Raw genomic sequence first — 13,873 nt, forward strand, 5'->3', positions numbered from 1 at the left:
CAAAATAAGCCACAAAAGAAACATTCTCCACCTGTGACAAAAACTCTCCTCTGTCTGCAGCTGTACTTCCAGAAGAAATAGATGCCGCACTGGTGGTAATAAAGGCAGGTAAACCCGCACGACCCAGAATTCCTAAAACACCTTGGCAGTAAAGGCAAAACTTTTAGCAAAAATAATCACCACCAGCAATAAACCAAGACTTTTGTAGGGGTGTCAGGGGAAGAATTCCCACCAATAGGAGGGTTAGTGGGAGGGGTGATCGAGTAGATATAAGGGGAGAACGGGCGTGAAGAGGGGGCCTTTGGCGGGAACGAGATTGGGACAGCTGGGGACAGGTGTGGATGGGAGAAAAGGATTAAAAGACGAAACCCCTGCAATCTTGTGTCGGCTCTCCTTTACATCTGGTGGCAGCGGTGGGATTTACAATGGCTACGAAGAAGAATCCCCGCGGAAAAGAGCCAAGAGAAGAGGAAGCAGGGGCCGGATCCTTCCCATCCCGGGCAACAAGGGGGCCTGCTACCAGAAGCAGCAGCAGGGGGCCTGGATCGCCTGGAGGACCCCATGGAGGACCACATGGCCCGCGTGGAGAGGGCACTAAAGGAGCTACTGCAGAGGCTCCCTATGGGGGGCCCGCTAGCACCGGGACCCCCACCCCCACGCGTACTATGGGAGGAGAGGCCACGGGACCCGGAGGCCGACCAGCCGGCCGGGCAGGAGCCGCAACCAACCTCGTCACGCCAGCCGCCGCCGCTCCCGCCAAAACCCCCAGGGCTAAACACCCAACACGGAGAGCAGGTGGCAGGACGGCCGAGTCGGCTGGGGCCCGTCGACAAGTTCGTGGCCGAGGAAGAAGATTGGGAGGGGTTTGTCAGCCGATTCGAGGCTGCCTTCCACGCTCTCGAGTGGACAGACGAAGAGGCACTACGAGCTTTGCCATCCGTTCTGGGCGAAGAGGCACTCTCCTCTTACACCTCCCTTCCCTCGCACAGCAAGACCACGCTACAGGCGGCCTACGAGGCTTTGGGGGAGATCTATTGCCCGGCAGAAGGAGCCTTTAAACGGTTCCAGGACCACCAGCGAGGGGCTAGAGAATCCCCTTTAGCCTACAGGGGTGCGCTGCTCGTGTTGGCGAGGAGGGCTTTCCCTCGCCTGGCTGAACAAGCGCTCGAGGACCTCGTGGTCGAGCACCTCATCGCCTACGCTTGCCGCGCCGGCGTTGTAATGCCCGTGGTGACGCCGGAGGAACGCACCTCGCTGTGGGCTGCCCGGACCATCCAAGCCCACAAGCAGGTCATGGGCCAGGCGCCACCCGTGGGCCGGGTAGCTGGCGCGGCGGGGGGGAGAAGCCGAGCAGTTGCCGTGGCGCTACTGGGTCCAGCGGCACCAACCGCCGAACCTGCACCGTCGCCACAGTCTGCCTGTGGGGCAGCTGGGAACGGACCCCCGACATCTGAGCCGGAGCCATCGCTGCGGGAGGTGTACGCGGCGATCCGGGGACTGGCGGAGCAGAGGGACCAGGGGCGCGACCAGCCGTCGGGTTGCTGACATCCGCCTCTACAACATCGCGCCGAGCCACCCCGACGGAATGCCCCGTGGGTCTGCCACCGTTGTGGTCGAGAGGGGTGCCGCACGGAGCCGGAGGCCACCAACGCCACCTGGAACCTGCCGGGGCCGAACGCCGACAGGATCCAGGCGAGTGACGCCGTCCCGCCCGGCCTCTCAGTCGGGCCGAGCAATTACAACCCCGACGCCGCGAACTCACCGGGAGTCTCCTCGGGGTGGGCGCCATCGGTGTCGTTCCCCGGTCCCCACTGTCCTGGTCGGGGCAAGGGGATCGCGCCGGGGATAGCGCCGGGGCCGGTGATCGCGTCGCGACCAGATATGGCGTCGCGACCAAAAGTGGCGTCGCGAACAGACGTGACGTTGCATCCGGAAGTGACGTTGCGGCCGAAAGTGGTGTCGTGGATCGCGCCGGGAATTGCGCCGGGGCCGGGGACCGCACCGGGAATCGCGCCGGGGCCGAGGACCGCGCCGGGGATCACGCCGAGGCCGGGAGGGATGTCGCAACCGGACATGGCGGCGCGACTGGACGTGACGTCGCGGGCGGAAGTTGCGTCGCGGGTGGAAGTGGCGTCGTGGGCGGAAGTGGCATCGCGGGCGGGCGTGACGTTGCATCCAGAAGTGACGTCGCGGCCGAAAGTGGTGTCGTGGATCGCGCCGCGAATTGCGCCGGGGCCGGGGACCGCGCCGGGAATCGCGCCGGGGCCGGGGACCACGCCGGGGATCGCGCCGAGGCCGGGAGGGACGTCGCGACCGGACATGGCGGCGCGACTGGACGTGGCGGCGCGGGCGGAAGTGGCGTCGCGGGTGGAAGTGGCGTCGCGGGCGGAAGTGGCGTCGCGGGCGGAAGTGGCGTCGTGGGCGGAAGTGAGGTCGCGGGCAGAAGTGACGTCGCGGGCGGAAGTGACGTCGCGAACCGAAGTGATGTCGCGGCCGGACGTGCCGTCGCGGGCAGGCGTGGTTTCGCGGGCGGACGTGACGTCACGACCGGAAGTGACGTCACTAGTTACCTGCAACGCCGGCGAGCTGCCAGGGGCAACGGCCCCTGGGCTGAGGCAGCACACAAAATTGACATTGCTCCCTGGAGCAGTTCCACGGCCCGCCTCACCACCGCTTTGCGGCGGAGCGAGACGGGACCAGGGGGACCACGCCCCCGTGACAAAGGAAGGCGAGGGGAGAAGTGAGGGGCTCACGGGAAGGCCCACCCCCCAATCCCCACCGCCCCCTACAATGGGGGCCCCCCCCCCCACACCACAAGGGGGGCCCATCCTACGTCACCAAGGGGGGACAAATTGCACCACATAGAGAGCCCAGCCCGCAACCCAGGGTGAAGCCCACACTATGTAACAAGGGCACGTTCACCCTGCTGTGACGCACTCCAAAGGGGGGAACCCCATCTTCGGTCCATTCACATCCCTCCCCAATCATCTCACCATGCACCGCAGGATAACGAGACGCCGCCTGGTCAGTGGCCGGACTCAGCCACACAATGGAGGAAGCTGGCAAGGCGGGTGGTAGCGGCCACGTCAGGAACCTCGGTCCTGGTAGGTGAAATGTCGGCACGTATCTTGGTTGACACGGGGGCATCAGCCACGATCATCTCGAGCACCATGCACGAGATGCTGCCGGATAAAAACCGACCTCTAGTCCCCGTCAAGACGATGTTCATTGCAGCAAATGGAGGCAGCATGGGCTTTCTGGGCCAGGTTGAAGCCCCGATACAGATTGGGAAGCTTTCGGTAGCAGGACCCATCCTTGTCTCCGCAACATTACCCGTACCCTGCCTGTTGGGGACGGACTTTCTGAGGCGGATGCCAATGAAAATCGATCTGGCCAATGGGCGGGTGGAAGTCCAGGGAACGCATCTCCATTTCCTAAAGGCAGAGGGGGTCGGCCGGGGTGTATCCTATGTGCAAGCTCTGGTCAGTAAGTCTGTCTCCATTCCCCCGGCAGCCCAGATGCTGATTCCGCTGCGATATCGGTCCCCCCTCGTGACAGCCCGACCGGATTCACCCATCCTGGTGTCTCCGGCGTCAGCTGCCACGGATCGCCATGCGCTGGTGGGAGCCGTAACTATTGTCCAGAGGAACCAGCATCTGTTCATTCAGGTGCTGAACACCTCCGATAGAACAGCAACGGTGCAGGAGGGAACAGTTCTGGCCCATGTTAGTCCCTTGTCACTAGGAGCCCCCGGGACGAAGCCCGAGCTTGTAGGCAGCATCAGCCAGTCCGAGGACAGAGGGGCCAAATCGTGGATGGACCAGCTGGCGGGCCGGAGCCGGGATTGCCGCCCGACCAGAAACACCAGCTGCACTCGTTATTGCATGAGTTCTCGGACGTGTTCAGCCGGGGACCGTTCGATCTAGGGCGCACAAATCTGTCGCAGCACCACATCAACACGGGAGACGCCGCACGCCTGCGCCAAAACACATATAGAATGAGCCCAATGGAAAAAGGGCACATTCAACAAGCGGTGCAGGAGATGCTGCGGGCCGACATAATTTCTCCATCCGAGTCCCTGGGGGGCACCAGTGGTCCTAGTCAAGAAGTCAAACGGGCCACTGAGATTCTGTGTGGACTTCCGACGCCTCAATGCTGTCACGCTGGCCGACGCATATCCCCTACCACGTATCGACGACTCATTGGATGCACTGGCGGGAGCAAATTTTTCAGTACGCTGGATTTATTGTCCGGGTTCTGGCAGGTCCCACTAGACGCGGACTCCCGGCCTAAAACAGCGTTTCGGACACCACAGGTCCTGTTTGAGTTCAACTGCCTGCCTATGGGCCTCCAGACTGCGCCGGCGACGTTCCAACGCATAATGGCGTTGGCCTTAGCAGGCCTCCTATGGGAAACGTGCCTCATCTACCTGGATGACATAATTGTCTTCAGCCGATCATTCGAGGAACACATTGACCGATTACGTCAGGTATTCCTGCGGTTCCGGAACGCGAATTTGAAGCTCAAGCCGTCGAAGTGCCACCTTATGCAGTCCTCGGTACGCTACTTGGGCCACGTCGTCAGTGAGTCTGGAGTGGCTACAGACCCGGAAAAGACGGCCTGCGTGAGGGCCTGGGCTGTTCCCACAACGGTTCCAGAGATACGCCGGTTTGTGGGTTTTGTTTCTTACTACCGTTGGTTTGTACCCAACTTCGCAACCATTGCCAAGCCCTTGCACGTGTTGATGGCGAAGAACCAGAGGTTTTATTGGGACCCTCTGGAGGAATAGGCATTCCAGCAGCTGCGCTCATGTCTGACAGATGCACCACCATTGGCCTTTCTGGATTTTGGCCTCCCCTTTATCCTGGACACGGACGCCAGCGATGTGGGCATCGGCAGTGTTTTGTCGCAAGTCCAGCAGGGTCGGGAGGTGGTTATCGCCTACAGTAGTCGCGTGCTTTCATCAGCGGAGCAGCGCTACTGCGTCACATGTAGGGAACTCCTGGCAGTCGTTCACTTCGTGCAGAAATTCCGACCCTACCTGTATGGTCACAAATTTACTGTCCGCACTGACCACGCGGCCTTGCAGTATTCACTCCGCATCGACCAGCCTTCGGGCCAGCTGGCCAGATGGATAGAGCGCCTGCAGGAGTACAGGTACCAAGTGGTGCATCGCAAAGGGACCAGACACGCCAACGCAGACGCATTGTCCCGACTGGCGCCCCAGGGCCCTTGTGCATGCACCACAGGTGGGGCATGCTGCAAGGAAGCGAGGCCGGAGGGGACGGTCATTGCTCCCGTATGCACGGCGGAGGGCACACAGGGTGAGGTCCAGCTGACCGACCACGACCTGGGGCTGACCTTGGACGATTGGAGACAGCTACAGCTGGAGGAAGCCCCACTGCGAACGCTACGCGCCTCAGCAGAGGCAGGGGAGGAGACCTCCTCATGCGATGGGACCCGACAGGGCGCCGGCGATGCCTGGTAGTTCCGGAGTCGCTGCGCCAACAATTGGTTATGGATGTACACGGCCGCCAGCTGCTGCACCTGGCGGGGAGGAAGACACTGTACACATTACAGGGTCAGTACTTTTGGCAGGTATGACCGCTGACGTGCATCGATGGGTCACTACCTGCGTCGAATGTGCGCGGCGAAAGCCGCCACCCCGGGTAAGCCGGGCGCCCCTACAGCCCATCACGGTGACCAGGGTCAACGAATTGGTTGCGTTGGACATCCTGGGACCACTGCCGGTCACGCCACGGGGAAATAAATACCTGTTGGTCGGAGTCGAGTACTGCACGAGGTGGCCAATGGCGTGGGCCCTCCCGGACCAAACGGCACAGACCATCGCAGATGCCTTCGTGGGAGGCTATGTCCTTGATAAGGGGGCACTGGAGCGGTTGCTCACGGATCAGAGCAGGAATTTCTCCTCACGGCTATTGAAGGACGTCTGCTCTATCCTAGGCACTAAAAAGGTCCGAACATCTCCGTATCATCCCCAGACCGATGGGATGGTAGAGCGGCTTAACCGCACCATAGCGGCCATGCTGTCCCAAGTGGTGGACGAAAACCATTCCGACTGGGACCTCCACATTCCATCGGTCTTAGCGGCGTACAGGGTGGCCCTGCACGTGGCAACGGGGTTCTCGCCGTTTTTCCTGATGTACAAACGGGATCCCGTTCTGCCTATTGAAATGCAGCTGACGGACATTCCCGCAAGAGCTCACGAATGGCCGAAGGCACTAAAGACCTCCCTAATTTATTTGAGAGAGGCCCGCCAAGCAGCCGAGGCCGCATTGGCCACGAGCCAAGAGAGTAATGTACGGATACGGGAGAGCACAGTGACAGCCAAGCCCTTTAAAGTCGGGGACCAGGCATGGCTAAACTGTCCTCAGGTGCCGGTTGGCCTCTCACCAAAGCTGCACCGACCCTGGAAAGGGCCGGTCGAGGTCATTAAAGCACTCCGACCGCAGTGCGTCCAGGTCCAACTGGGTAAGAGACGATGGTTTGTACACCCCACCCGCCTTAAGCCATACATCTCTCCACCGTCATCTTCACCAACATCACCACCAACATCACTGCCAACATCATCATCATCATCATCCCTACCCAGGCCAAGGTCGCCGACCACCACGCGCCGACCGGCAGGGGGTTCGGTGCCCTGTGTTCCCTTGTCACCTACAGCACCCCATATGAGGCCTGACGGAGCGGCGGCACGAGCGGGGGCCGAAAAGACAAGGCGACACCGGCACCACCGAACCAAGGACCGCAACAAGAGGGCCTTCGAAGGAGGGGGCGCCACGGTCATCTGCTGCCTGTGGATGTCCGGGCTGTTACGGGACGCTGGCTGGAGACCTGGGCAGGCCGCGCAATTGATTTTGTTGTGTTATATTGCATTGTATGGTTGTGGGGGGGTTAAGGGCTGTCATCACTGTCAGTGGTGGGAGGCATGGGGAGACTTAAATGGTCCATGGGGGAGACAGAACCGAGGACGGTTTTTTTTTCTCCGGGGAGGGGGGGGGTGGGTGATGTAGGGGTGTCAGGGGAAGGATTCCCACCAATAGGAGGGTTAGTGGGAGGGGTGATCGAGTAGATATAAGGGGAGAACGGGCGGGAAGAGGGGGCCTTTGGCGGGAACGAGATTGGGACGGCTGGGGACAGGTGTGGATGGAAGAAAAGGATTAAAAGACTAAACCCCTGCAAACTTGTGTCGGCTCTCCTTTACACTTTCATAGGAGGTTTTTGGGTTAGATCGCGTAAATATATAAATTTGTCGTTCAAACCCGCCACCACCCAACACAGCCAACTAGTAAGGGTTGTCACGTAAAGAGAAACATGCCAATTCGTCACTAGTACAGCACACCGGTGTGTTGGAGAGCCAAGCCACAACATTTACTAGTTGGCTGTGTCGGGTGGTGGCAGGTTTTAACGACACATTTATATTTTTATGCAATCTAACCCAAAAAACTCTCTTATGGATGATATTGGTCGTGAAAGCCTACGTGTTAAACTAACCAAGACTTTGCAGAAAAGCAAAAGTCATTGCTCTCACGCCAGGAAACCGAACAGCTACAGGCCAATCTCTCTTCTTTGCAGAGGTGTGGACTCGAGTCATGTGACTTGGACTCGAGTCAGACTCGAGTCATGAATTTGATGACTTGCGACTCGACTTGGACTTGCATAACAATGACTTTGTCCCACCTATGAGATGTGGACTCGAGTCATGTGACTTGGACTCGAGTCAGACTCGAGTCATGAATTTGATGACTTGCGACTCGACTTGGACTTGCATAACAATGACTTTGTCCCACCTCTGCTTCTTTGTACAGCCTACCAGCTACTGGATGGCTTGAGTACTGTTAGCTCGACTCTCCTCTCTTGGAAGCCACCATACCACCTGAGCCAGCAGGTTCTAGGCCACAACGAAGCTGTTGTGACCAGGTTCTCGCCTTGACATCGCACATAGAATCTGGCTTTCAGCAAAAACTGAAAACGGCGGCTGCTTTCATATATTTGTCCTCTGCATACGACACGTGGAAGCTGTGGAATAGTTTTTGCTACGAACACTCACAGAGAATGACTTCTCGTGTGAATAATTGTAGGGAGATGGGTGCTATACAAAGCTGCGAGTGTGGGATAATGAAAAAATCACAATACAGTGTTGCGAATCATACAACCGTGACATACTAGGTCGTGTGAATTATTTATGAATAACCAAGACAAGATTTAGTGCAACTTTTGATTTTTGAAATGGGTCAGAGTGATAGGTTGAGAATTTAATGTGAAAAGGGAAATCGAACTGTAGATTGTCAAATTTTTTATTTGCTTGTTTAAGTAGTGCCGTGCGAGAGCCGTGTGCGGTCACGTGGGTTGACGACTCCAAAATTCTGGGCGTGTTGACCAGATTACTTATTTTAGACCCCATTCACAACGTCTAACTGCGTTCTTATCATCTCCTACGCTAATTAATAAGTTTTATTTTTCAATGTTTTAAAATTCGAACCCATGTTTTTTTTCCACATTTATCTTTATTGTTCTTTTATATTTATTGACACATTTTATTTAACTGTGATGACGTTAATACAACTTCTTAAACTCGTCACTTTTCCTTGTATTGGCCATGACGCCGGTGACTACAATTTGGATTCCTTAAACATGTAAACTGAATTGCAAGGAACAGGGGGACGTTGATTACGATGGCTTGGGAGGAGCGCAGCTGTGAACAGGGAGAGATGTGTTTTTATTGAATGACGAGTTGTTAATTCGCTGGAACTGGATGAGGAAAGAGACTTGAGTGCACCACATGTGAACAAATATGACGTGACTGAGACAGTCTGAGGAGTTGGAGAGAAATGTCTTTAAAACTGAACGAGGATCGTAAATATCGCAGTTGATGCACGCAGGAGCGAACGTAAAAATGTCTCGATCAATCGGTGAAATGAAGGACGGTGCTGATTACAATAATTATTCAGTTGCTGTGCAAGTGTAGTAGGTTCAAGGAGACTTGGACGACGTAGTCGGAGGCACACTTATTTATTGATCACAGTTGTATATTACAGGCCGAGATATACAACACTCGAAGGGGTATCGGCCCCTTCACCCGTCTAACAGGGAGATCCCACAATCTCTGTCCCGGCTAGCCTACTCCTAGGTCCTCCACTTCAGAGCTAGGGGAGGCTAGCTGACCCAGCTCTGGTTAAGCTGGGATTACGGCACCCTGAGTCCCCAGACCGGCTCTTAGAGGAACATCAGCTCTGGGCTCTCGGGGCCACGCCACTGGCTTGCCCTGGTCGGTCTTGAGAAGGACAGCGATCCAGGGGAGTCCCAGGGCCTATCTAGCCAGTCTTCTTGCTTCGCTGGTTTAAGCTGAACACTGAACCCCGAGCCCTCCGGCTCACCGCCTTATATAGCAACTCCCCCACCGAGGGGTGGGGCCGTGGGGGATCCCAGCGCCGTATTAGCCCCCCAGGCTAAATGGTGCGGACGTGGATGTAAGCATCTCTTCACGTACGGGCATAACCACGCCCGGTGTGTTTGTTTGCCGCCTCCCGCGCCTCTGTCAATTTAGCGATGTTGAATTTGACATGGTCGGTCAATTTGGATTTAGCATGCAGCGTGGAGATCTGAAGCTGAGTCGCGACAGGTGGGTTAGCCTCACGATCGTACATTAGGAAGAAGGGCGAAAATCCGGTCGCCGCATGAGGAGCCATTCTGTAGGCCGCCAAAACCCCCGGAATATGAAGGTCCCAATCGGTCTGGGATTCAGACACCTGTTGGGACAGCATGGACGTGATAGTCCGATACAGACGCTCCACCATCCCTTCAGTTTGCGGATGATATGGGGAGGTACGAATTTTTTTCTTACCCAGGAGCTCGCACACTTCGTGAAGAAGTTTACCCGAAATTTTTTTACCCTGGTCGGTCAGCAGCCGCTCCGGAGCACCTTTGTCGAGGACGTAGCCCTGGACAAAGGCCTTCGCGATGGCTGCTGCCGACTGGTTGGCGAGGGGCCAGGCCATAGGCCATCACGTAAAATATTCCACCCCGGTCAATAGGGTATTTATTTCCCCTAGGTGTAGCGGGGAATGGGCCCAGAATATCAAGCACGACGAGCTCGTTAACCCGGGAAACTTTGATAGACTGCAATGGTGGGTTGGACCCCCTCGCTGGTGGCTTCCGTTGCGCGCACGGAGTACACGACCCTAAAAGATCATCCACGTCCCTTACCATGCCCGGCCAAGAAAAATCCAGCTGGAGCATGGCAAGGGTTTTGTGAGTCCCCAGGTGAAGGAGTCGCTCGTGCGCAGCCCACACCACTCTACCCCTCAATGCGGAAGGCACCACCAGCCGGTGGCGGAGGGATCTCCTGTCCCAGTGCATCAAAAGACCCTGGAATAACCCCCACGAGTCGACATTTTCCACCCCCCAACCAGCTCCCCCGATGCGATGGCACAAAGCGAGGTGGGAGGTGTCCTCCATTTGGAGGCGCCCCCACTCCGCAACAGACAATCCCAGCAAAGAATCCCTCCCTCCTTGCTCAATAGGACCCGCAATTGAAGGCGCATCAGCGGTGGCCGCAAGGACCGAATCAGAGATCACATTCGGAGGTCTGCAACGCCCCGAACCCAGGAGGCAAGCGCACTCGGAGGTGGGCGGCAAACGCGACAGGGCGTCTGTGTTCGTGTGGCGAACGCCCTTACGATATGTAGTCTCAAAATAAAAATTTTGGAGAATCTCCAACCATCTAGACAATTGTCCCCGATGGCTGTTGAATCCACAAGGCGTACTGCAGCGCTGCATGATCTGTGCGGACGGTGAAATGGCGACCGTACAGATATGGGCAATATTGCTGAATGAAGTAAACGATTGCCAATAGTTCCCGATGGGTAACACAGTACCTTTGTTCCGCCGGAGACAAAACCCGACTGCCGTACGCTACCACATGCTCTACGCCTCCAACAACCTGCGAAAGCACGCCCCCAATGCCCGTGTTGCTTGCGTCTGTATCGAGCAAGAAGGGTTTTGAAAAGTCTGGATAACTCAATGGCGAGCCCCCACTAGGGCGTCCCGGAGGGAGTGAAAAGCAGCCTCCTCCTCCTGTTCCCAGTGAAACTTGACCCCTTTTAATGTCAAGGCATGTAAGGGTTTTGCAATCGTTGCGAAATCAGCGACAAAACGTCGGTAATATGACGCGAATACAATGAAACTCCTGACCTCCCCCACCGAGGTGTGAGTCGGCCAGGAGCTGACATATTGCGTTTTGGCGGGATCTGTGGCAATACCTGACCGTCCGAAAATGTGACCCAAATACCGCACTGATTCGCGGAGCAAATTACACTTCTGGGGCTTGAATTTCAAATTAGCAGCCCGCATTTTGAGGAAAACAGCACGCAACCTCTGGAGGTGTTCGTCGAATGTTTTATTAAAGACGGTGACATCGTCTAAGTAAATCAAACATGAATCCCATTGCAACCCAGCCAGGACCAATTCCATTAATCGCTGAAAAGTTGCCGGCGCTGAATGGAGCCCCATCGGCAAGCGGTTAAATTGGAAAAGGCCATGCGGCGTACGGAAAGCAGTTTTAGGTTTAGATTCATCATCCAGAGGGAGCTGCCAGAACCCTGACAGTAAATCCAACGTGGAGAAGAACCGCGCCCCTGCCAGGGCATCAAGCGATTCATCCATCCGAGGGAGCAGGTATACGTCGGCAACGGAAATCTTGTTCAGCCGACGAAAATCGACACAAAACCGCAATGAGCCATCGTGTTTCTTTACTAAGACGATCGGCGCACCCAAGGGCTGGTAGAAGGGGATATAATATCCGCAGCTAGCATGTCGTCTACGGCCAATTTGACATGATCCTTTTCAGCGGGACTCAACCAAAAAGGATTTTGGCGGATTGGCGCGCTGTCACCTGTGTCAATATGGTGTCGCAGCAGTTTAGTACAACCAATATCATATTTGTGTTGACTAAAAACGTCGGAAAACTCGCGCAGGAGGATTCGTAGCCTCTCACGCTGTGAGTCGGACAGGTCCGATGATCCCGCACAAAGCGCATCCAGCCACCCCTCATCACGGTCCGAATGCGGTTGCGACGGAGGAGCGGTGCTCACCTTACCAATGACCAGTTCCTCACAGGGTACCGGCGTCGCGTGCGCAAGCACGGTCCCTTGAGGAACCACAGCCGTTCGCAACCCCACATTGAGGACCGCGATGAAGGGGTCCCCGTCCCCTTTCACAATGGTCTGAGCCGCTATCAAATCAGGTCCATTGACCCCGGCCCTAGATGGTCCCAACAGAACACCTCGATCCCCAATCCCCTTAGCAAATGGTCGACGCAGCCTAAGAGGCACGAGCATCTGAGCTCCCGGCGGTACGCGTACCGTCCTCGCAACCAGCGCCTGTACCGTCGCAAATGCCGTACGGACAGTAGCGGGGGAGGACAAGAACATCATACGTCGGCCCGACGGGAGTTCGATGCAACCCTGGTCGATCAAGATTCGAATTGGCATTTTGGCCAAGAAATCCGTCCCCAACAGGCACGGAACCGTCAGCGAGGAGGAGACCAATACCGGGCTGGATAATTTGATGTCCCCAATACAAATTTGCGCGCGGATCTGTCCGATAATGCCCAGTGAGCCCCCGTTAGCAGCATAGCATGGAACATCAACGGGGAGCAAAGGACGGCTTTGAACGGGGAGAATGTTATTAATTAAATCGGACACAATAGTTGCCGATGCTCCCGTATCAACTAAGACCCGCACCTCAACCCCATCAATATGCCCCACAACGACCGACGACCCCGCCGACGCGGCAACAACGCGATGGGCCAACTCAGACCACTGGCCCGGTTGGAATGCCCTCCCCATCGTGGCACATTTCGACGCAACGACAGGCGATTTTTGACTCCCGTTCATTGCAATGCGTGAGTGTGTCACAGGTGTGTGCGTAGGCCAAACATGTGGGGTGCCACGACTCGCCGGAGTTTGCTGGTGAGGCTTGGGTAGAGGCGCGTCGTCCGGCCGAGGCGTCGCACCGCACTGTCGAGGAGCCCGGCATCCCGACGCCACATGGCCCCAGAGGCCACAGTTGTAGCAGCGCGTGAGCGCCCCAGACGGCTTGGGCTGATCCTGGTGGCTCGGTCCGTCCAGAGCTGGTCGTCCCCCAGATCTCCACTTTGTCGGGCGACCCACAGCGCAGACCTCTTCCGATGGGAGGGTGGTTGCAGCCACAGTATGCCTGGCCGCCACCTTGCTGGCCTTGCGACGCTGGGACAGCAAGTTTGTGTGGATGTGCCGCGTGGCCCGCAGGGAACACATCTCCTTGTCGTCTTGCGCCAAGACGACAATGTCCAAATCGTCCGCCAACAGCAATATCTTCTCTGCCACCATGGCATCCACCCCTTCCTCGTCCATCCGCGAGAAAGCCGCCTTCGCCAGGGCCAGGAGAGCTGTGCGGTATGCCAGGGGCGATTCCTTGGCGCCCCGCTGGTGATCGTAAAACAGCTGTCTGCAGTCAGAAGGTGGTCCGTAGACTGCGGACAGGAGTTGAAACGCCATTTTCAGTGTGGCGTGCGCCGTTCTTGGCGCCGAGGTGAGGGTAGCAAGGGCGTCACTGTCGAGCATCGCTGGTAGCGCGCGTAGTGCTTCGTCATCCGTCCATTGTGACATTTCTTGGTGAGCGAGGAACCGTCTTCGGAAGGCTCCCCAATCACCGTCTTCCCCCACAAACTCTTTGAGGGGCGGTAATCGCTGCTGGAACGTGGCCTCCGCAGCCGTAGATCGCGCCCCGTCATTCCCGCCGGCGGGAAGGGCGGGCGCTATCGGCAGTCGTACTGCTGGTGACGCGCTGGCCGCTATTGACAACGTGGTGG

This window comes from Lampetra planeri, chromosome 4 (genome assembly GCF_965212315.1).
Source record: "Lampetra planeri chromosome 4, kcLamPlan1.2.h2, whole genome shotgun sequence".
NCBI classification, from domain to species: Eukaryota; Metazoa; Chordata; class Hyperoartia; order Petromyzontiformes; family Petromyzontidae; genus Lampetra; species Lampetra planeri.